Source organism: Paroedura picta, chromosome 5 (assembly GCF_049243985.1).
Source record: "Paroedura picta isolate Pp20150507F chromosome 5, Ppicta_v3.0, whole genome shotgun sequence".
Lineage (NCBI taxonomy): Eukaryota > Metazoa > Chordata > Lepidosauria > Squamata > Gekkonidae > Paroedura > Paroedura picta.
The window spans coordinates 108,025,167-108,049,282 of record NC_135373.1 but is presented as its reverse complement, the minus strand read 5'-3'; the positions used below and the strand labels follow the sequence as shown (position 1 = coordinate 108,049,282).

General features: G+C 45.7%; 1 protein-coding gene across 1 annotated transcript in view; it reads right to left on the bottom strand.

Annotated features, from left to right (window-relative positions):
- Positions 1 to 24,116, bottom strand: part of HIPK2 (homeodomain interacting protein kinase 2) — a 185,887-nt gene that overhangs the window by 126,428 nt on the left and 35,343 nt on the right. The gene's annotated exons all lie outside the window — the stretch shown is intronic.

Sequence of the window (24,116 nt, the reverse complement as noted above, 5' to 3'; positions counted from 1 at the left end):
TGTAATTTCAGGAGATATCCAGGCTCCATCTGGAGTCTGGCAACCCTGGAGGTACCTTCTAAATACTGGATGGAGTTGGCGGTGGGAGGTTTTACAGGCTCCACTATTAAGCCCGGCATGAAGGAGCAAAGGGCACAGACGAGGCAAGGAGGGAGAATAGCCTTTCATTAAAGATAGATCAGAATGTAACCATTCATGTTAAGGTAAGGGTAAAGGTATCCCCTGTGCAAACACCGAGTCATGTCTGACCCTTGGGGTGACGCCCTCTAGTGTTTTCATGGCAGACTCAATACGGGGTGGTTTGCCAGTGCCTTCCCCAGTCATTACCGTTTATCCCCCAGCAAGCTGGGTACTCATTTTATCGACCTTGGAAGGATGGAAGGCTGAGTCAACCTTGAGCCGGCTGCTGGGATTGAACTCCCAACCTCATGGGCAGAGCTTTCAGACAACATTTCTGCTGCCTTACCACTCTGCGCCACAAGAGGCTCTGATTAAAGAAAGCCTTTCATTAAAGATAGATCAGAATGTAACCATTCATGTTAGATTCCTGTAAATTAAATAATTTAAAACAATTATCCCAGCATATAAATAAATAAAATCCTCCCCCTCCCCAGGGAGAGAGGACAATATGCTGGGCAGGCAGGCTCTCTGGAATTTTAAGAGCAAACATAACCTTGACTTGCTCCCAACTTTTGAAAGAAAACAAAATCAAGGCTAGATAAAAGGCCCCGGCAGCAAAAACACCACACACTCAGCAACGCATACCTGAAGGAGTTGAAGTAGGCTCCACACTAGATGGGCTCGCGACCCGCATGCACACAAACACGCACACACACAGAACACATGCCATTTCTAGAATGCCTTGAATATTTCTCTGGCCTCCTCAGTTTCTAAGCTGCTAACAGAGGGGGAAAGAGACGCCACAAGCAAAATACACACCTTTGGGTTAATGCGTAATCACTGACATCCAGGAAACCCCTTCGGAGTAAGTGATCTGGAAAAATATTCCGGGTTACCGGTGTGAATGTCACCAAAACACCGAGTACACCGGTTCACCCCAGAATCCTGCAATGCAAATCCTCCAGGGAAACCCACTTTCACAGAAACTCCTTATTAGACAAGGGAAAATAAAACATCCTTCTAACCAGCGACATGAAATGTCTGTCACTCCAGCACAGATTGTGCAGGGTGGACATTCCCGGTTAAGCTTTAATGTGATTTCCTCTCATGTTTGAGGCTTCCAGTACGTATTTAAAGGGGGGGGGGAGCCCTCCAAAGTTCCCGTGACTCAGATTCCAGGTCTCTCCTTCCCTCCCTCCTTCTGCTTTTCTCCTGACTTTCCACCGGGTGATGATGTTGCAGCAACTGATTTTAGCATGAGACACATGGTGAGCTCAGAGAGCTGCAGCAATATCACTCAAGTTGGCATCCAGGACGTAAACATCATAGCTGGCTACGGTCAAAGATGATTTTCCCCCTTCCCGCTTCCCACTGAATAGAGTCATCGATCCTTTATTTTCTAGGACTAACTTTTCTGATGTGCATTTCTAACCACCTCCACGAAGGCAATTCCTCCCGTAATGGATAATAAAGAAGGAACTGTTGACACACGGACAATGGTCGCTGCTGAACAATCTGGGCAACTGGAATGCTTTTGGCTTGCTAGATTGCTAAGTACCCAGGTGTTGTTTTTTAAAATCTATCTGGATTCAGGGTCCGTCCCCCGAACACCTAGCCACAGGGATCCATACGATGGGTTGCCTCTAGGCTGGATTTCTGCAACTCGCTTTTTGCGGGCCTGACCCGGAAGCTACAACTGATTCAGAAAGCAGCAGCCAGCGTTCTCATGGGAACACCTTGGAGGGACGACGTTACGTTCCACAAAGTCAAACCAGCTGGTGATCCCTGGTCCCAGGGAGGCTCCTCCAGCCTCAACCAGAGCCAGGACTTTCTCTGTCCTGGCCCCCACTTGGTGGAATGGGCTCCCAGAAGAGATCAGGGCTCTACTACAACTAAAACAGTTACACACAGCCTGCAAAATAGAGCTCTTCCAAAAGGTTTTTTGGTCGAGGCCAATACAAACAACAACTAGAGTCCCCGAAGTGCCTCCCACCACCAACTGTGCCCAATCAAAGAACAGCACTCCGGATCCAGCAATGCACTCAAAAGTTGCACTAAAAGGTAAAGGTATCCCCTGTGCAAGCACTGAGTCATGTCTGACCCTTGGGGTGACGCCCTCTAGCGTATTCATGGCAGACTCAACACGGGGTGGTTTGCCAGTGCCTTCCCCAGTCATTACCGTTTACCCCCCAGCAGCAAGCTGGGTACTCATTTTACCGACCTCGGAAGGATGGAAGGCTGAGTCAACCTTGAGCCGGCTGCTGGGGTTGAACTCCCAACCTCATGGGCAGACAGCTTCAGACAGCATGTTGCTGCCTTACCACTCTGCGCCACAAGAGGCTCTTAAAAGTTGCACTACTCTTGTGCAATTCCCAGTTATACTGTTGAACTTATAATGTTGCAGTGTTAAGAGATGTTATGAGTTCATAAGTTCATTATAATCTAGTCTCTGAAGTGTACTGTGAATTATCATTGCAAACTGCCCTGAGCCGCAGGGGAGGTCGGTCTAAAAAATTAATAAAAAATAAAAAATTTGCTCAGGGTCCCTAGCCCCAAGGAGATCAGGCTGGCCTCAGTCAGAGCTGGGACCTTTCAGCCCTGGCTCCGGCCTAGTGGAATGCTCTCTCAAAGGAGATAAGAGCTCTGCAGGACCTCAAACTATTCCCTGCAGAGCTTGTAAAACAGAGCTTTCCCCCAGGCCTATGGTCGAGGCCTATAACATTGCGGAGCTCAGCTGGCCTCCTGTCAAAGCCCCAACTGTACATCATCCAGAGCTGGTAAGACACCTCTGCCCCTTCTCTCCCACTGAGACCCAGAATCGACAATTAAAAGGTAAAGGTATCCCTGGTGCAAGCACCGGGTCATGTCTGACCCTTGGGGTGACACCCTCTAGCGTTTTCATGGCAGACTCAATACGGGTGGTTTGCCAGCGCCTTCCCCAGTCATTACCGTTTACCCCCTAGCAGCAAGCTGGGTACTCATTTTACCGACCTCGGAAGGATGGAAGACTGAGTCAACCTTGAGCCGGCTGCTGGGATCGAACTCCCAGCCTCATGGGCAGAGCTTCAGACTGCATGTCTGCTGCCTTACCACTCTGCGCCACAAGAGGCTCTTAATCGACAATTACAGATTAAATTGTTTTAAATTTCTTAGATTTTTAATTATTCATTGTTTGCATTCATATATTTATTATTCCACGTGGTTTTATTATGATGTACCCCCGCCCTGAGACCAAAGACAAAGAGCAGGCAACAAATACATAAAATAAATAACCATTGCTTCTCACTGGTTTTATTAATATGTTTCTTTTATGCTTGTTTTCATGATTTTGATCATTTGCTATCTTGGGGACCTTTAACTTGGGTGCAAAGCCAGCATTAAAACATTCAAAACAAAATAAAAGGGATCAGAGACATCCACGATTCTGTCATTCATAACTGAGCATCCATCAGCTACATGGGTGTTCCGGGAGGTATGTATGCCACTGGTTTTTGCACCACTGGCCGCCTTGTAAAAAACCATGCAAAGAACCTAGCACACAGGCCTCAATTTGCTGGCCATAAGTCCTAATTAAAATAAGATGCACCACTAGAGCAAGAGCAGGAGTTACACCACCTATCGTTACCTTTCCTGACTGTCTTTTGTGTCGGGTGCTGCTTACGGCTTTACTTTATTTGGATTCTCAGAATGTGAGGTGTGGTATTTTGTGAGGTACGCTCACACTGCCCAGACTTCAAGATATTTGCGGTGAGTGTTGTGCACACTGATCCCCTGGACTGAATCCATGTTTACCGTTTTTGATGTGAGCATTCCGTCATTAGCCTACGCTTAAGTGCTGCAATTATATTGCTGGATCGATGACATCACAACAATTATTCAGGTCATTCACCTTTAGGGTCTGAATCTACAGGTACTGAATGTAACAGATAACAGATGGCAAGCGTTGCTTTTCAAATTTATCTTTGCGCTCTCGAGTCTATCTGAGTGCCCATCACTATGTGCTACTCTTAATTGTATGTTTTCTCCACTCTGCCTACATATGAATGACATAGTTTACACCAGAGATTAGGAGGGGAAAACAAAATCCAGGATTTGCAAATATGTCAAATGTGCTTAGAAAATTGCCTGCTCTTCTGATGTCCTAGGCATTAAAGTATTGCTGCCATCTCCCCACCCCCACTCCCCGTTGGATCCTGGGGAAGCAATCACACATCACCCCCCACCCCCCAAGAAGCTGTTTTTTGGGGGAGGGGTACCAGTTTGGTCTAGCAGTTAAGAGCAGCAGCCCCAAATCTGGGAAACCAGATTTGATTCCCCGCTCCTCCACATGCAGCCAGCTGGATGACCTTGGGCCAGTCATAGTTCTCTCAGAGCTCTCTCAGTCTCACCTACCTAACAGAGTGCCTGTTGTGGAGAGAGGAAAGGGAAGGCAATTGTAAGCTGCTTTGGGACTCCTTTGGGTAGAGAAAAGTGGCATACAAGAACTAACACTTCTTCTTCTAATCTGGTGAGCCAGATTTCATTCCCTGCTCCTCCACATGCAGCCAGCTGGGTGACCTTGGGCCAGTCATAGTTCTCTCAGAGCTCTCTCAGTCTCACCTATCTCATAGGGTGCCTGTTGTGAGGAGAAGAAAGGTAGGCAACTGTAAATCACTTGGAGGCTCCTTTGAGTAATAAAAAGCAGGTAACAAAAACCCATCTCTTCTTCTGTACTTCTCCCATGTCCATCTCTAACATCCATTAAGTATGCACTTATTTCTTGACCTGGATAGCCGAGGCTAGCCCAATCTCATCAGTTCTCGGAAGCTAAGCAGGGTCGACCCTGGTCAGTATTTCTCTTTTTAATGGGAGACCACCCCGGAATACCAGGGTCGCCACACAGAGGCAGACAATGGCAAACCATCATGGAGTGACTCCTGCCTTGAAACCCTGTGGGGTGGCCATAAAGTGGCTGCAACTTGATGTCACAAAAGGAACTCATTTCCACTTGCAGGCTTCATACATCTATGCGTGTATACAAGGTCCAGAAGAGCAAAGAAAGGGCTTTATAATCAGCACCCAGTAAGGTGGAGAGAATAAGGAAAAGCTGCTGGCAGCTATGCAAGACACCTGCAAGTCATGGCTGTATTTCCTCTTCATCCAGAGCACAGACTGGTGATTTATAAACTGGGGCTAATGTGTACCAGGAGAACAAGTGCGTGCTCTAAAATAACCAGGCCATGGAATTTTTCCCAGTTACTCATAGATACCTGGGAGAAGGAGGCTGTCCCTTCTGAAAAAAAATATCGTGGACAATGGCTAACTGGTTCCACATGCTGATGATCTGTAGAAATAATGCCTTCAAGTATCCCCCGGGGAAACCAGGAACTTTTGGGGGAGGAAAGTATTTCCTACACTTCTGAAAATTAAGCAGGCAGAGAGGACCATATGGAACATTTGGGTTTTTTTTTTCTCTCACTCTCTTTTCTCAATACATACATCTGCAAACAAAATACAGGCCAATTTTTTAAAAATCTGTTCTAATATGGTTAATATTACGGCACTGCTTCTGACACAATCATTTTGGGTATCAAATAAAAGTTGCTCTTTTCTCAGTTCTTGCTATAAACCATGCCTCACCCATCTATTTTTTTAATAGTTCTGTCACTGTGTTTCATTTCTACTGCTTTCCTGGTCCATTTCCCTTTTTTCATAGCCACCAAACAAAGCAAAATAAACTTCCTGACCAAATCCTCTCCTCTGAAATTAGCAGATAATCATACAATCACAGAGACAGATGGGACTCCAGGGTCATCTTCCAACTCCATGATTCTATTATGCTATTTGGGTCATATATAACCTCACTCCATGACACCATGTGGTTGGTTACACGTCCAGAGAGAGATATTTTGTGACTTCCCACCACACTGTTACAGAATTCCAAAAGTGCTCACAGGTTCAAGAAAAGCTGGGGATCCCTGTTAGAATGCAATCATAGAGCTGGAAGAGGCCATGCAGGCCATCTGGTCCCACCCCCACCCCCAGCTCAATGCCGGATCAGCCTAAACCATCCAGGATAAGTATCTGTCCAGCCGCTGCTTGAAGACTGCTAGTGAGGAGGAGCTCACCACCTCCTTAGGCAGTCCATTCCACTGCTGAACTACTCTGACTGTGAAAGGTTCCCCCCCCCCTAATTATCTAGCTGGTACCATTCTACATGTAGTTTAAACCCATTTATGTGGGTCGTCTCCTCTGCTGCCAACAGGAACCACTCCACAGGTTGACTATCCCTGAACACTGGTCAGCTCTGACCACTGAGTCCAAAATGGAGGCCTTGCTTTTGCATGGATTTTGTAATGGGCTTCACAAAAGCGCTTGCTATTTACGAGCATGTTTTCCAGCTTCAAAAAAGGAATGAGTTCTTATAATAACTCCTCGTCACACAAGGGTGTTTGGAGAATTAATTAGTACATGGGACGGAGGCATACAAACTGCGCCAGCTGATGCCCACTAGGGCCCACTGGGAATACATCCAGAGGGAAGTAAAGTTCTATTTTCCACGAGAGCTGGGCCAGCAGAGGTTTCAAGACGCTCAGACACAATGAGCTACTACATTTTGTCACGGTTGCTTTCATGCCCTGGGCTTTTGCACGTTGTTGCCACAAAATCCATTTACATGGCTCGGCTGTCTGGGTCTTGGGTTGCCCCAAGAATCATAGGCTTGGGGCAAGACCAGTATCTGGACCTCTCAGCAGGTAAGAGACATAAACACAGGAAGGGGAAGTCAAACAAAGTCCATAACTCTTTACTCTCACAGATTTCATTTGTAAAAAACGGCCTCACGCAATTTGAAACTCCACTGGCCATCTGAAGAAGCATAAAGGTAAAGGTAAAGGTATCCCCTTGCACGCACTGGGTCATGTCTGACCCTTGGAGTGATGCCCTCTAGCATTTTCATGGCAGACTCAATACGGGGTGGTTTGCCAGTGCCTTCCCCAGTCATTACCATTTTACCCCCCAGCAAGCTGGGTACTCATTTTACCGACCTCGGAAGGATGGAAGGCTGAGTCAACCTTGAGCCAGCTGCTGGGATTGAACTCCCAGTCTCATGGGCAGACAGCTTCAGACAGCATGTCACTGCCTTACCACTCTGCACCACAAGAGGCTCTGAAGAAGCATACATGCACACAAAAGATGATACTGAATAAAACTTTGTTGGTCTTAAAGGTGCTGTTGAACTCCAAATTTGTTCTGCTGCTTCTGACCAACCTATCTACCCACCTAAATCCATTTGAAATGGCAGCCCTTAATCTTTGTGGTTTAAATGATGGCTTGGGCCTCTGAGAAAGCCTCCCTTGCGTTGGTCAATGACTTCAGATCCAACGAGTATGTCCAGTTATACCTTCCAAATCTCTTGGCATGGACAAAGAAAGAGATGTAGCTAGTTGAACTGCAATTACGTATGTTAACCTCCTTGGTGGGGTTACCAGCTCCGGGTTGGGATCTGGGGACACAGCCTGGTAGACTCTGGGGAGCAGAAGGAAGCTATATGGTTTACCCTCCAAAGCTGCCAACTTCTTCAGTAGAATTGATCTCTGAAGTTTGGAGATCTACTGAAATTGCTGGAGAACTCCATCTTGAGGTTGGCAACCCTCTATGAGGAGTAATCAAAGCTGAAACCTGAGCATATTCTGCAAAGGTCTTATTTCAGCTGGCCTTTAAAGCCTATATGGCATAATCTTAGTTCCACGCAGCCAAATGACATTTCATTTTTTTAACCAGTTGGTTGGTTTTATCAGGTTATCCTTTAAAAAGCCCTCAGGAGGGTGCAGATAAGAAATCAAAACAAATCTATATGTTGCTGTTTGTACCTCACGCATATTTGCTCACTGCCAAACTTAGACAAGGTGTAGGCATGGAGTTATATAATTCTGTTGTTGAGGCTGAGCCAGTCAGGATCCCTAGCATTTTTATACACACTTTGTTTATAGTAAGGTCATTGCATGACATTTAACACTTTTTAAAATGTACGCACTGGAAACTCTTACAGGCCACAGGCTGGGCTGAACAGGTCTGTCACCCTGCTGGCAAGCTCCTCCCCTCTTTTTATTGGAATCAAGGAGCTGGCCTTTGGAAGTAGAAGCCATGCTTCTGGAAAGGTTGGGATGATAAAGAAAATGCTAGCTATACTAATACAGAGATTATCCTTCAGAGAAAGAACAGGTGAGGCCTGTTACAAACTAGATTATCATTAATTACATTTTCATCACACCCTTCCTTCAAGGAGCTCAGGGCGGTGTATGTGGTGAGGAAAGAAGCTGGCGTCTCCTATCAGGCTACAACAGGGAGACCCAGCATGATATCAATGCTCTGAAGTTCCCTGGGTGACGATCTTCAGCCAGAAAAACAACATTACTCATAGACAGTACTCTCCCTCTCTTCCAGTTATCCTTGCAACAGCCTTGAGGGCCTGACCCACGGTTTCAGGGGTCTGGCCTTCTCAAGGAAATGTTAGACTGAAGGACCAAAAGCAAGGCGACATGCCATTTTACTCAGGAGACATCCATACGCTTCTTATTTAAGGCCTTTGCTACCATAGATTCCCCAGTGATTCCTAGAGTGGTGTTGCATCACTTCAGGGTTTTCCCCTGAAGTGACATTATATCATCAATCCAATCTTAGTTTTTTCAGAGCAGGTCAAAAGCTGGGAGCTGGGAGCTGGGAGCTGGGAGCTGGGAGCTGGGAGCTGGGAGCTGGGATCGAGAGCCAGTTTGGTGTAGTGGTTAGGAGTGCGGACTTCTAATCTGGCATGCTGGGTTCGATTCTGCACTCCCCCACATGCAGCCAGCTGGGTGGCCTTGGGCTCGCCATGGCTCTGATAAAATTGATCTGACCGGGCAGTGATATTAGCGCTCTCTCAGCCTCACCCACCCCACAGGGTGTCTGTTGTGGGGAGAGGAATGGGAAGGCGACTGTAAGCCGCTTTGAGCCTCCTTCGGGTAGGGAAAAGCGGCATATAAGAACCAACTCTTCTTCTTCTTCTTCTTCATCGGGGCGGGGGGGCTTCTAGACCCTGTCTTGCCCTTTAAAAAGCACTATGGCATGATGACTTTCTGTCAGCTGCATCTAATTCATCAACTTTCTTGATACCTAGATTCATCTGATTTGACCAAGCTGATCCATGCTTCTGTAACCTTATAGTTGGATTACTACAAAGCACTCTGCGTGGGGCTGCCCTTGAAGATGATCTAGAAGCTACAAGTAGCCCAGAATGCGGTTGCCAGACTGCAATCAATTCAAGGTGTTGATTATGACTTTTAAAGCCCTTCACAACCTAGGACCACATATCTGAAGTACATCTCTTTCCATAAATCCCTGTGTGCTAACAACAATAGTCTGACAGTCATCTGTTGGCTATACCAAAATAGGTATCTGTTGGCAACTACCAGAACCTGGGCCTTTCCTATCGTGGCTCCATCTTTGTGGAATCATAGAATCATAGAGTTGGAAGGGGCCATACAGGCCATCTAGTCCAACCCCCTGCTCAATGCAGAATCAGCCCAAAGCTGAATGGACTTCCAGAAGAGGTGAAATGGGCCCCCTCCTTGTAGACCTTCAGGAGGTGATGCAAGGCCTGCCAAGGCATTGTAGGGGGGTCTGAATAGTTCATAGTTAAGGAAGGGCATGAGGGGGAATTTCGGGGATGCTATTTTATCTTAGCTGGGAATTTTTTGGCTATTATTGTAATCCTCTTTCAGCCTACAGGAAAGGCTTGATAGAGATGTTTTAATAAAATAAATAATTAGCACAGACCAGCTTGCAAACTGAAGTTTATCACAAATCTGGGCTGGTTCATGGTTCATGACTTTTCATGCCGTCTATGGCAGTTTGTGAGGAGCAGAAAGCAGGGGTTTAAATAGCTCAAACCATTTCACCCCTGCTTTCTGCTCCCCACCACTTTGTGAGGGGGAGCAGAAAGCTGGGATTTAATCTTCAAATGGCTCCCGAATCACTACGAAACAGTTCACTTTGCGAACCAGCTGAACCATGAACCAAACTGCAAAAATGTAGCTGGTGCCCATCCCTATCCCTATAAATCAGCAATGACGGCATTTAAATTAATTTTTTTCCTGCCAGCTGACGGAACAGTGGAAGGATGTGGGATTTGTTAGTGGGAGGTCTCCCAGCAACCCTGGCTGTGCCTTTACAAGGAAGAGTCATACCCTCAAACTGCAGGATTTAAAAAAAAAAACAACAACAGCCTAACTATATAAAAATTGCTGCTGAACAATCTGTGAAACAGTCTTTTAAAAACTGAATAAAAATCTCTATATATCCAGTTATTAGAATTAAATTATAGGCTCTTGTGCTATGCCATCTATTTCATTCTCCTAACAGCACATTTTCTGGTCATTATTTGTTTGTTTTTTAACACATCCCTTCCTGAACATTAACACTGTTACTGAAAATGAGACATGGGGGGGGGTCACTTCCTGGAAACATGTGGCTTCTTCTAACTGTAGAGAAAGTTACAAAAACATCGCCATGTGAATGCAATGAAGCCTGCCCTTATGCCACCATTAGAGAAATTCATCACTGTAAAGTTTATGAAGTGATTTCTGCACTGCTAGGGGGGCCAGACTCCAAGCAGGACCTGAAGACCCCCCTAGAATTACAGCTCATCTCCAGAGATTAGTTGCCCTGGAGAAAATGGCTGATTTGGAGGGGGGATACTATGTCATTATACCACACTACGGTCTCTGTCCTCGCCAGGCTCCATCTTTGAAATGTCAGGAGTTTCCCATCCTGGATCTAACAACCATAACCCCCATCCCCCACTGGTGGCCAGAGGGGACCTGGTAAACCTGGACACACCCTCTCTCCTCGATTAACAAGAACCCCCTCCAGTTCTATCTGATAGAAGGCAACTTCCACCCTCTTTCCATTCGGAAGTGGCCTCTCTTTCTGTCTTCTAGTTCTTCAGCCCTTCCTTACACATCACCATCTTTCCAACAAGACAACAATTAACTCAGCCATTGTGAAGAGCCAGTCTAATCTCTGCAGAGCGCCGCATGCTCCCTTTGTATATGAAGCAGGTGACCTTTCCGCAAATGTGGGCCTGTGCTTTGTGTTTGAGATCTATTGTTGTTTTTTTTAAACAACGGGAGATGAATATGTCTACCAGCCTGTTAGAAGAAGATATTTTGCACAAGGGTTCAGGAGTACATGCTCAGTACATAGCTTTCAGTCTTCCGCCTTCTATGTTGTTAGCAGCACACTTCTGCCTCTGTAGATATGTCCCGAGGAAACCTGATCTATTGCAACATAATCTCATGTGCAACAAATTGTACAGCAGTTCTGTGAACTCATGAAGCTGCCTTATGCTGGGTCAGGCCACTGGTCTAATAAGGTCATACTTGTCTACGCTGACCAGCAGTGGCTCTTCAGTGTCTCAGGCAGAAGCCTTTCACTTTACCTGCTACCTGATCCTTTGAACTGCAGATGCTAGGGATTGAATCTGGTATCTTCAGTCTGTAGAGCAAGGGTTCCCAACCAGGGGTCCGTGGACCCTAGGGGTCTGCAGAAGTGCTGAAAGGGGTCTATGAGAGCATGATATTGGGGGGTATGGCCTGTCTTCTCAGCTCCTACTCCTCTTTCCAGCCTACATGAAGCTGCACCACCATAATAGTATTAAAGGACAGAGGATGGAACAAAAGGAAGGCTAATAGTGATGTCACTTCTGGGGGCATGGCGTGGCCAGCTGACATCACTTCCAGGGCTCCTTGAAGTCTGGAAAATTATTTCAGGGCTGCCCCGTAATCAAAAGGTTGAAAAGGGATGCTGTAGAGCAAATGCTCTTCCGCTGATCTACGGCTTCATGCAGTCTAAGTGTGGATTGGGGGAACATCTTAACATTTGTCCTGTATTTGTCACTGCTTTCACAAGCAGAAGCATGGTTTCTGGACTGCACTCCATGGCCCTATATGTCAAGGTTCACATCCATGAAAATTCCTACTTATTAAAAAGTTGCACGCAGAAAATATACATGCATGAAGAGGAGGCTAAGCTGATTATTTTCTGTGATAGAATTGTTGTCTTTCTATGCCATCCACGGCCTCCTTCATTACCTGTAGAGTCCCACAAGTAAGAGGAGTCCATCTCCCTCCCCATTCCCAGGCATTCCAGCAAGCCACTGCACAAGCCACTGCTGCACAGGAAAAAAAAAGTCCAGAGATGGTTTTGTCATTGCCTGCCTCTCTGTAGTGACTCTGGACTTCCTCAGCAGTCTCCCATCCAAATATTAACCACAACTGACCCTGCTTAGCTTCTGAGATCTGACTAGCCTGAGTGATTTGGTTAGGGCCTCTTGGGTCTTACTTGTGCCTAAAGTAACTCTTTGTATCCTCCTCCCGCCCCAAACCAATCATGGATTCTAAACGTCATGGTAGCCCAGGGCATGAAACGAGCATTCTTGCCTCATTATGAATCCATAAGGACTCTCAATACATTCCCATCTGCCAATTCTCAGCCACTGCTGATAGAAGGCCTCCCTCCCCAATCTGTTCCACAAGAGAATAACTAGGATATAATGAAAATACCAACTAAGAAAAAAACCTAATCCTACAGAGTTGGCAAAAACTAGAGGGGAAAGACGCGTGCGGATACAATAATTTTGCACGTACTGCATTTGAATCTGAGATGACAGTTCATAACACATGATTTGGCACTCAGGACGATGTATATACAAGCAATGTGAGGTAGACAAAGGCTAATGGGCCTGAGGAATCAGAAAGTTCCCCATTCCAGTCAAATATGCTGACTCTCTTCGGTCAACACTGAGGAAGCTGCTCAAACTTGGCTATGGTCTTGCATTGGACCAGGGGTGGCCAAACTGTGGCGCTCCAGATGTCTATGGACTACAATTCCCATGAGCACCTGCATTAGACATTTCGTTGGAAGAGAGGTGGGAAACCAAGGCTTTTCACACTGTAATGCTTTTAAGGTCACAGGTAGCCCTTCCCTGCACCAGTTATATATTTGGATACAAAATAAGCACCATGCACAATCAGAGGTGTAGAAATCAAGATGTGTTGAGGAGCATGGACCTGTTAGTTTCAAGGAAAAGGAATTAAAAGGCACCAAAACAAAATCCATTCACAATTCATAGCAAAGGGTAAGAGCAAGATGCCTGCTTACCGCTTGCTCCCTTCTTTAAGTGCATTCGAATGTTTAAAATTCGTGTCCAAACATAGCATCCTAGTGAAAAGCAACTTCCATACTGCTTGAACTTATTGCTATTATTGGAACATTACTTGATCTTACGTCAAGCTAAAGGGTGGGGAAAAGAAATGTACACTCTTTCCAAAAGGTTTGTTTTGGTTTTGATAGCCTTTAGTGTTCAGCTCTGCCATGCATGACACTGGAGAAGCCTCAGAAAAACAGCAATGCTCAACGTTTGCATGTGGCAATACTCAAAGTTTGTAAGGACCCAGGCTCAGTCTTTCTCCTTTAAAGAACTCTGGTAACTAGGACTATCAGTCTTGGTAGGTTTACCAGCCTCCAGTTGGTGGCTGGAGGTCTCCAGGTGACAGAAATCAGTTCGCCTGGATGAAATGGCTGCTTTGGCGGATGGACTACCCCACTGAAGTCCCACCTGTGTCCAAATGCCACCCTGCTCAGTCTCCAAGCCCCAAATCTCTAGTTGTTTCCCAGCCCAAAACTGGTAGCCCTACCAGGTGGAACCTATAATTCTTCCATAATTAAAGATCATCTCTGGACTACAGAGACCAGTTCCCTTGGAGGAAACAGGAGCTTCAGAGTATGGATGCAAAAGTATCCCATCGCCACAGAGGTTCCCCCAGCCCCCTCAACTTCTGCCCTTACCCGGTCATTCCCCAGTTCTCCAGGAATTTCCCAAGTGGGAGTCAGTCAGCAACGGGGCTAGCCCTGATCATTCCTTCACTTCCAGAGCTAAACAGACTGATTTTTCAGGCCACTGTAAGCCAGTACTTTGTATCTTTCCCTACACATAACAAGGCTGGAGACAGTGGGTCAATTACCTATTTCTGCTTGGGGGAAGCGACCAAGGAACCCTCCCTGGGGCTTCCTTGCAGCCATCCCTTGCTCTGCACAACTCTTTCTTTAAGCACAGAAGGCAATGATGGAGCTTAAAAAAGCAGGAGAAAGTCACGCTCTGGAGCGCAGATGGGATGAGGAGAAAGAAAGCAAATGCAGTTGGGAGAAGGAGAAAAGAGGTTGTGATAGGGGGGGGCAGGGGATGGCTTCAGTAGCAAGATCATGGGTAATCTACGCTCAAAAGTCCACAAAAAGCAGCACTGAACATGAAAAAGTTGTGCTTACATTGTGTATGTGTAAGTGCAAAGTGTTGAGCCGAAGTGTATGCTGTTCCACTGAAAAGATACGGGCGTGAGTGCTTCTGCATGCACTTATCAGGAACAAGGGCAAATCCTCAAATGTGGAGCTATAATGTATAGATATAAACCTGACTGGCAGTCTTGATAGGAGAGGAAGAGTACCTTGTAGTCCATGGTATCATGCAATAAAGCTCCTTTTTAAAGCAAACACCCTTTCCATGCTGAAATGGGCACAGTGTCCCAATAGTGTGAAGTCAGCAGGAGGCCTTGACGACATTTTCTGAGGAACGGTTCTCTTGCTATGCTCCTGAATTACCTGGCGCCCCCTCAAAGATGATCGGGGGTTTCTCTGGGAGATTGGTCGCAGACTTCTTCTGCTGGTAAAGGGAAATGTTAGGTGGGTTTGAGGGTGTGCTCTCGGTTTGCACAGGGAAACACAGAAAACTAGCAGGTTACGACTACAGCATGGTGTAGTAGATAGAGTGCCAGACTACAAATAGGGAGACATGGGTTCAACCCCCCCCCCTTCAAATCTGTGAAGCCCCCTGGATGACCTTGGAGAGTCAGTCTTGCTCATCCTGACCGATAGCATGCACGTGTTGTCAGAAGGGGGGAAGGGAGGATAATTCATGTGCAATGGTCTTGAGCTTGGAGGAAGGGTGGGATTTGAAATATATATCTTAGTGGTAAACAACAGAAAACTAGGTTCCACTTAAAAGTGATGGGAATCAGCATCATACGCTGATTGGTCTGTTTAGCCTGGAGAGGAGACGACTGAGAGGGGATCTGATAACCATCTTCAAGTATTTAAAAGGCTGCCATATAGAGCAGGGTTAGTCAACTTGTGGTCCTCCAGATGTTCATGGACTACAATTCCTATGAGCCCCTGCCAGTAAATGCTGGCAGGGGCTCATGGGAATTGTAGTCCATGAACATCTGGAAGACCACAGGTTGACTAACCCTGATATAGAGGATGGAGCAGAGTTATTCTCTCTTGCCCCGGAGGGACAGACCAGAGCCAATGGGATGAAATTAATTCAAAAGAAATTACATCTAAACATCTAGAAGTTCCTGATAGTCAGGCGGTTTCTCAGTGGAACAGGCTTCCTTGGGAAGTGGTGGGTTCTCCATCTTTGGAAAGTTTTAAACAGAGGCTGGATAGCCATCTGACAGAGAGGCTGATTCTGTGAAGGCTCAAGGGGGCGGCAGGTTACAGTGGATGAGTGATAGGGATGTGAATGTCCTGCATAGTGCAGGGGGTTGGACTAGATGACCCAAGAGGTCTTTTCCAACTCTATGATTCTATGCCATGCACAAAGTTCTGCGGCAGACATACAGGGATCCCTTGGCATGCCAGTTGATGTGAAAAAGGTTCCCTGACAGCTGAAATTCTGAAAACTACCGGTTTACAGAAACAAAGCCATTGTTTTGATACTGACAGCCTCCTTGATAGGAGTTTTTGTTTTTTTAAAAACAGTCACACACAGAGACACAGAAACTTCATATGAAACATTTGTTCCAAAAAGAACAGCTTGCCAATTTCTTCCATCAGGACCTTAAAAAAGCATTCTTTCTTTTGTTCCCCCCCCCACACTCTATTTTGATACTGTTTAGATTTGGGGGGGGGGGGGGATCAAGCCGCCTCCGTCAGGCGCTGTAACGCACGTCTGCCACTCTATTAGAAGTCAGCATTAAGACCTGGGTGTTTTGTCATTTTCCCAGAACTAACAAACATTGTTGCCGTACAAAAAGAAACGGTTCTCGGGAAATCACATCCTGTATGTTTCCAAGCGCTTCATAAATCCGTAGGCATCTGGCAGAGACGCCTGGATTCCTAACGCACATTTTTCACGTACTGACGCAAGGTTAGAAAACAAAACGAAATACCCTCGAGTTCCCCCCTTCCTCTGAATGTTGATGCTGAATGTTACAATTAAAATAAATATCGGAATGGCAGCTGGCCTTGCAGGTAACTGGGGGATCAGGACAGAAAGCTGATCCACTCCAATAGGTACAACAACTCCTGGTCTGACTCTGCGTTTGGTCACTGCGTGAAGCAGGGGTAGTCAAACTGCGGCCCTTCAGATGTCCATGGACTACAATTCCCAGAAGCCCCTGCCAGCATTTGCTGGCAGGGGCTTCTGGGAATTGTAGTCCATGGACATCTGGAGGGCCACAGTTTGACTACCCCTGGGCTTAAACCAGCATTTGCTGGCAGGGGCTTCTGGGACTTGTAGTCCATGGACATCTGGAGGGCCGCAGTTTGACTACCCCTGGCGTGGAGGAAGGGAGTACAAACGCTTGCCCCCCCCCCAAGGGTGTCTGATGCCTTCATAGAACTGTACCTCCTACCCGAGGTCCTATTCTGCAACGAGTGTTTCATAAAATCGTTTCAGGGGAAAGATCATGAAAGAGTATCTTCCACACCGAGTCATGTTCCACATATTAAGCAATTTAACACGGAACACTCAGTCGGTTTCATGTTGTCTCTCGGAATAACGGCGGCCTGTTGGCTGTCTCTGGAACCACCCCAACTGGGTTTCTTCCTCCTGCTAGTTTAATTTTCGTACACATGTGAACAACATCAGGTGGTTTTCTCTGAGAGGTAGAAACTCAGCTCCTTGGTCAAGTCTAACAATTAGTTCCTCCGGGCCTAGTCTGACTATATATGCTCCTAGGGCTGTTCTCTTGACCGCTGTCTAGTCTTGGCTTTACAAGCTATATCCGTCTGCAATTGTTCCATTTCCTTGCCTGTCTATTGCATTTAATTCTTACTAAGCAGATACTACTGTTGTTCCTTCCTGTGCTGAATTAGTCAGTTTGGGACCTTTTCTGCATGATGCACAGAATCTCAGGTCATTGTCCTCTGGAACACCCAAAAATGACCCAACAATCCAGCAGTCAGTATATCACAAGATGGGAAAGAATGAATAAGAATGTCCAAAATGCTGGGTAAGCAGGTCATCAAATCTTATGGACTCACATCTAGTGCTCAGCTGGTGGTCCAAGAACAGGCACTATCAGTAAAAGACTTCCAGGGAAAAGATCACCCATAAAGCAAAAATGCTCAGCACAACTTTTTTGAAAAAAATCTTATCTTTTAATTTTTTTAAGTATATAAAGAAAAAGGAAAACGGTATTTAATAAGTATTTTGAGACATCGTTTTTCTCTAGATTTCCCTGAACTGAAAGCTATCATTAAATAGCAGAATGGTATAGCCTCAATTAAATCAGACCGTCCCTCTGGGGCAAGAACGGGCCTTTAAAGGGCCCCCTCCCCTGAACCCCAGCCAGGCAGCTTAAGGTGGCTTTGGGCCACAGCTCGCAGCCGTATCAAGTGGGGCGGGCAGGGGATGGCCAGCTCGTTAGCAGGCCCGGGAAAGAGCTCCTTAGCAGGCAGTCAGCAGGCCGGGAGGCCCTAGTTAGCAGGCCCCAGTTGGCAACCCTAGCTATACCTAATTCACTTGAAGCTCATATGAAGAGGAGAGGTGTATACAAAGATGTATCAAGCAGATTTTCTTTTTTAAATAGTATGGGCTTCTCTAATGAACAGAATCAAAAGGTTCCAAAAAGCTACTTTGACTCATACCCTGTTGAGTTAAACAGGAATCTCTGTGGAGAACTACAGCAGTTCCAGTTATATGCTCACAAAGTTTAATAAAGTAGGAAATTACTCATCTCCCTGACACAGTAGTGAATAGAAGGCAATTTGAATTTCCAAAAGGACAGTTCACACTAGGTATATTTGTAACACTAGTGATTACCAACTTATTCACAGAATACTCCTCAGAGAGCAACAATGTATGGACATACTACGTCTGCCAGGTCCTTCCTGGACACCAGTAGGGGACAGGGCACCCTTTTTTACCACTGAGAAACCCCTGAAACATTCTTCAGGCTTCGAGAAACCCCAGAAGACACGCAATTGTGCAGAACGTGGTTGGGAAGGATAGCTGTGTATACAATTAAATATTTCACGGCCATCCAGGGTTTCACAAAACCCTGATTGAGAAAGCCTGTTCTAGGGAAACTGACCTCTGTAGTCCAGAGATTAATGGTAATTCCAATGGATGTCAAGTTCCCTCCTGGAGGCTGGCACCTGTAGGATACCCTAAAGTCATTTTCCCTACTGTATATGGAACTGGACATGCTTTGTTGCTGAACTTATTTGGAATCTTGAGATCAGAAAACCTATGAGGAAAAAACTAATTCAGTTGCAGAATTCAACCAAGTTTTGCGTCATTTTGAAAAATAAATATGTATTTTTATAGTTTAGTATTGTTTTCATTTCGAATTACATATGGGGGCATCATAATATTTCCATTGTTTCAGGCCTCTAAAGGTTTTAATCTGGCCCCGTCTAAAGTAAGTGTGTTGTATTGGTCAGGGTGTCAAATGACTTTCAGGGAAACCCAGGTTCAAATCCACCCTGTGCCACAGAAGTTTACCAGCTGGCCCTAGACGCTCTCTGCCTAAGGTACCTCACAGAATTACTCTGAGGATAAACTGGTGGAGGAGACAACAATTATATTAACCACTTAGGGTCCCCATTGGGAAGAAACATTGAGTGTAAATATGCTAATTAATAAATAGTTAAAAGTTCTACAAGAAACATGCTTCAGCTGAAATAATTCATGGGCCCCACTTCTAGAGAGTAAGGAAAATACACTATTCAGAACTACTGGAATAAGAGCTCAAGAAAAACTTCTTCCTCAGACAATCTGTAACAAACATAGGCACACATTTTAAATTTCAATCGTACTGAATACAGTGGTAAAATACAGTGCTTTGGGATAGCACAGTTGGAGACGGAATTATTATTATTTGTTTCAGTAAGCCAGGACAACTGAGAGAACCTCCAATAATAAATCTTGTAGCCATTCTTGTTTTTCCAACACCTTACGGAATAGTTTATAGCAGGGGTAGTCAAACTGCGGCCTTCCAGATGTCCATGGACTACAATTCCCATGAGCCCCTGCCAGTGTTCACTGGCAGGGGATCATGGGAATTGTAGTCCGTGGACATCTGGAGGGCCGCAGTTTGACTACTCCTAGTTTATAGTATGTTTATAATCTCTTAATACATCATTTTGCCAAGAATATTTTGCTAAATTGATTGGAAGTTCAAGACCCCCAATGAGTTAGCTGGTATACATTTTAGTGCCAGCCATTTGTATCAGCCACTACATTTTTCATTATTTCTATTACTATTATTTAATATTTAACATTTTTCTGTCATGGGCTACATGTCATTCAGCAGAAAGAGAGGAAATCTCCAGCACCAGATGCTACCCAGACACAATGAAGCGCGGCTTAGATGCAAAGAGAAGATAAAGCTCTATTTTATTTCCTGGTTCCGTTCAGATAAACGGAATTCATTTATTTCTTAATCTTAATGCACAATAATAGCATCTCGGTACCCCGTGCTGAAAAGCAACTCTTGCATTGCCAAATTAACTCTGTCCTGCCCCAGACTTTGAGAGACAAAAGGAAGTTTACATGATACTGCTGTAAATACCGTGGGGAAGAAGGCTAAAAGAAATTGGCTAGAGAAAGACCTACATATAGCCTTAGGTAAAGGTAAAGGTATCCCCTGTGCAAGCACCAAGTCATGTCTGACCCTTGGGGTGACGCCCTCTAGCGTTTTCATGGCAGACTCAATACGGGGTGGTTTGCCAGTGCCTTCCCCAGTCATTACTGTTTACCCCTCAGCAAGCAAGCTGGGTACTCATTTTACCGACCTCGGAAGGATGGAAGGCTGAGTCAACCTTGAGCCGGCTGCTGGGATTGAACTCCCAGCCTCATGGGCAAAGCTTTCAGACTGCATGTCTGCTGCCTTACCACTCTGCACCACAAGAGGCTCATAGCCTTAGAGAAGTGCCCAAATGAGCTACAGAGGCCCTCTGTTTATCATTCCAGTTAGACCAGGTTGAATTCTTCTGTGTTCCAAAGCCAAAATATTTTGCCAGACAATTTTCAAAATCAAGCAGGTCAAAAATAACTGACTTGGATCACGCCGGAAATTTCTCACAAATTGAAGGATTTATGTTTGTGGAAGTGCCCCCCCCCTACAATTCAACTTACCCTCCCCCCCTTACAATTCAACTTACCCCTCAAGATCCGGCTTTCAGGGCTGCCAACCTTCAGGTGGCAGCTGGAGATCTCATAGGTAGTCTTTGATTCCATGTAATTTCCATTGTTCTTTTTCTCTTTGGACAACCTGCTTGCTGATCCCAACAGATTACCAGGTGACAGATATCAGTTCACCTGGAGAAAATGGCTGCTTTGGAAGCCTGACTCTATGGCATTATGCCCCACTGACTTTTACAATACAAAGCAAAAAACAAACAAATGCCCACCCATCCCATCAGCTTCCAGCCCAATCAAGAGACCTTTAATCAGCCCCAAAAGGACCCTCTGGAGAGTATCTCCATTGAGTCCAGTAGCACCTAAGAGACCAAGATTTGGGGAGTATAAGCTTTTGAGGGTCAAAGCTTCCTTTGTTAAGTATCTTGTTGGTTTCTGCTACTACTGAAATCTATCTTCTCTACTGTAGACCAACATAGCTACCATTTGGGCAGTGGAGGTCACCTGGATCAGAATGACACACAGCTGAAAGGTACCACTAAGGGCCATCCAGTCCAGCCATCTCTCACCTTCTCAGGGACTTAAAAATCACACACTCCTGACAGCTGCTACCCAATCTCCTCCTAAAAACTTCCAAGGAAGCAGACTCCACCAGCCTCCGAGGCAGCATATTCCATCTATGACCAGCCCTCACGGTCAGAAAATGCTTTCTAATATTTAAGCAGAATCTCCTTTCCTGTAATGTGAACCCACTGCTCCTAGTCCTTGTCTCTACAGCTGCAGTAAACAAGTTGGGCCCCTCTTCAACATGTCTATCTTTTACGTAATTAAACACAGCTATCACATCATCCCTTTCCTCCAAGCTACACAGACCCAACTCTCTCAACCTCTCCTCATGAGGTAAATTCCCCTCCTACTCTCTGCAGCAACATGGAAAGAGGGTCATCTCTAGCGCCTGGTCAGGGACACCAGAGTTACTGTGACGTTTCCATGTGGACATGTCTGTGAGAGGAACAGCAATGCTCTTAAAGCTACACACTGATTCTCCACTGGTCATCACAAATGATTCAGGGTCTGTCTAGAAGTAGGCAAGCAGCTGCTCAAACAGACCCAGCAGACAAAGACAGAATGGAAAGATGGAATCAAACAAGGTTCACAAAACAGGCCTGTAAGCAGCTTGAAAGTTGAATTACATGTATTTTTAAACTGAGTTCCTTTTTTTTTTAGAAGCCTCTTCCAAAAGATAGTATGTGGCCTCACAGCTCCACTATTGGGCATGGTCTATAGCAGGGATGGCCAAACTGTGCTTCTCCAGATGTCTATGGACTACAATTCCCATGAGCCCCTGCAGCACCATGCTGGCAGGGGCTCATGGGAACTGTAGTCCATAGACATCTGGAGAAGCACAGTTTGGCCATCCCTGGACTATAGTGTACAAAGGCCTGGTTTCAGAACCCATCTTAATCATTAGTCAATTAATCTGCAACTAAAACAGGCATTCCCCAACAATAGTACCTTCACAAAAAGAAAGTGAGTTTATCAGGTCTTAGTTTACAAGCATAATTTGGAAATGCTTTATCCGTTAATGCAGGGGTATTCAACCTGTGGTCCTCCAGATGTCCATGGACTACAATTCCCATGACCCCTTGCCAGCAATTGCCTGCCCCTGCGTTAATGCTTAAGCAAGCTGGAAGCCAGCAACGGGGGAGGGGTGGATGGAATCAGTGATGCAATATTCAGACCAAAGACCAATTAACATCAACTGCAGATCCCTTTTTTAGAGCGTGCTGAGAGTGATGGCTAAATTAAACATTGATATAGATTTAGCCTGGTACAGCTGAAGCTGCCTTATACTGAGGCAGACTGTTGGCCTGTCAAGCACAGCAGTATTTTCTCTGTCTGGGAATGGCTCTGCAGAGTCCCAGGCAGAGGTCTGTCGCATTATCTACTACCTGATCCTTTTAATTAGAGATTCAACTTGAGACCTGGATGCAAAACAGATACTCTGCCACTGAGCCATGACCGCTACCTTAAAAAAACACGTAAAAGCATTGAGAGGGTAGCCACCTCTGGGTTGAGAAATTCAGCACAATTGGGAAAGGGGAGAGACCCCCAGCCAAGTAAAATGCTATAGAGCAAGGGTAGTCAACCTGTGGTCCTCCAGATGTTCATGAACTACAATTCCCATGTCTTGTAGTCCATGAACATCTGGAGGACCACAGGTTGATTACCCCTGCTATAGAGTCCACCCTTACAAGTGGTAACTGTTTCCAGGGAAACTGATCTCTGTTATCCAGAGATAAGATGTAATGCCAGAAGATCTCCAGATCCTGCCTGGAGGTTGGAAGCTCTCAACATGTTCATGAGGCACCTCCTAAAAGATCCCGTGGGGCCACAGCAGGTAAAATGCTGGACTCAGATCCGTGACATGCGACTGCAGATCCCCTACTCAGCTACAAAACTTTAATAGGTGGCCCTCGGCCAGGCACTTTCGCTCAGCCTCACCCATTTCACAAGATTGTTCTGGCACGTTTTTATACCACCCTGCCTCCAAGAATCTCCACTATACCCCACCAAGGTCCTTCCCATTGTTAAACCCCTCTCTTCGATGGCTTCCTCCCCAAATCTCCAGGAATTTCATAACCTGGAGTTGATAAGCCAAAGCACTGAGAGAGCTGCTTTTGGGTACCCTGCTTTTTGCTACCTGAAGGAGTCTCAAAAGGGCTTAAAATCACCTACCCTACAGAAGACAACCTGTGAGGTGAGGCTGAGAGAGCTCTGAGAAAACTGGGACTGGCCCAAGGTCACCCAGCTGATCGCATGCAAAGGAGTGGGGAATCAAACCCAGTTCTCCAGATTAGAGGCTGCTGGCTTTGATGAACTCATGGTCTGATTCAATACAATATCTGCCTCTATTGAAAAAAGGCCTTCTTTCTGCTCCATAGCATCAAATGTCATAAGGAAGCAACCTAAGCAATTCTCCTCAGAAGTAACTTTCATGCTATTCACTGGGGCTTATTCCCTGGTCACCGTTGTTAGGATGGCAGCCATTTTTCTTTGAATGCTAAAACTTCTCAGGCTACGGCATAGAATCCCCGGCACCCTGTCATTCTGGGCGTGCTTTACACAGATACATAAAAGTTACACACTGAATCAGTAGGGTGACTCATTAAGAAACATGTTTCTCTAGAAATAGTAGCAGGCCTCACAGCTGAATGTGGTATTAGTCAACCAACAGGAAGATATTACCCACCTCTTATTTTTAAAGAAGAAGAGTTGATTCTTATAGGGCACTTTTCTCTACCAGAAGGAGTCCCAAATTGGCTTACATTCACCTTCCCACAATAGACACCCTGTGAGGGAGGTGAGACTGAGAGAAGAAGAAGAAGAGCTGGTTCTTATATGCCTCTTTTCTCTACAAGGAGTCTCAAAGTGGCTTACAATCGCCTTCCCTTTCCTCTCCCCACAACAGACACCCTGTGAGGGAGGTGAGGCTGAGAGAGCCCTGATATCACTACTTGGGCAGAACAGCTTGATCAGTGCTGTGGCAAGCCCA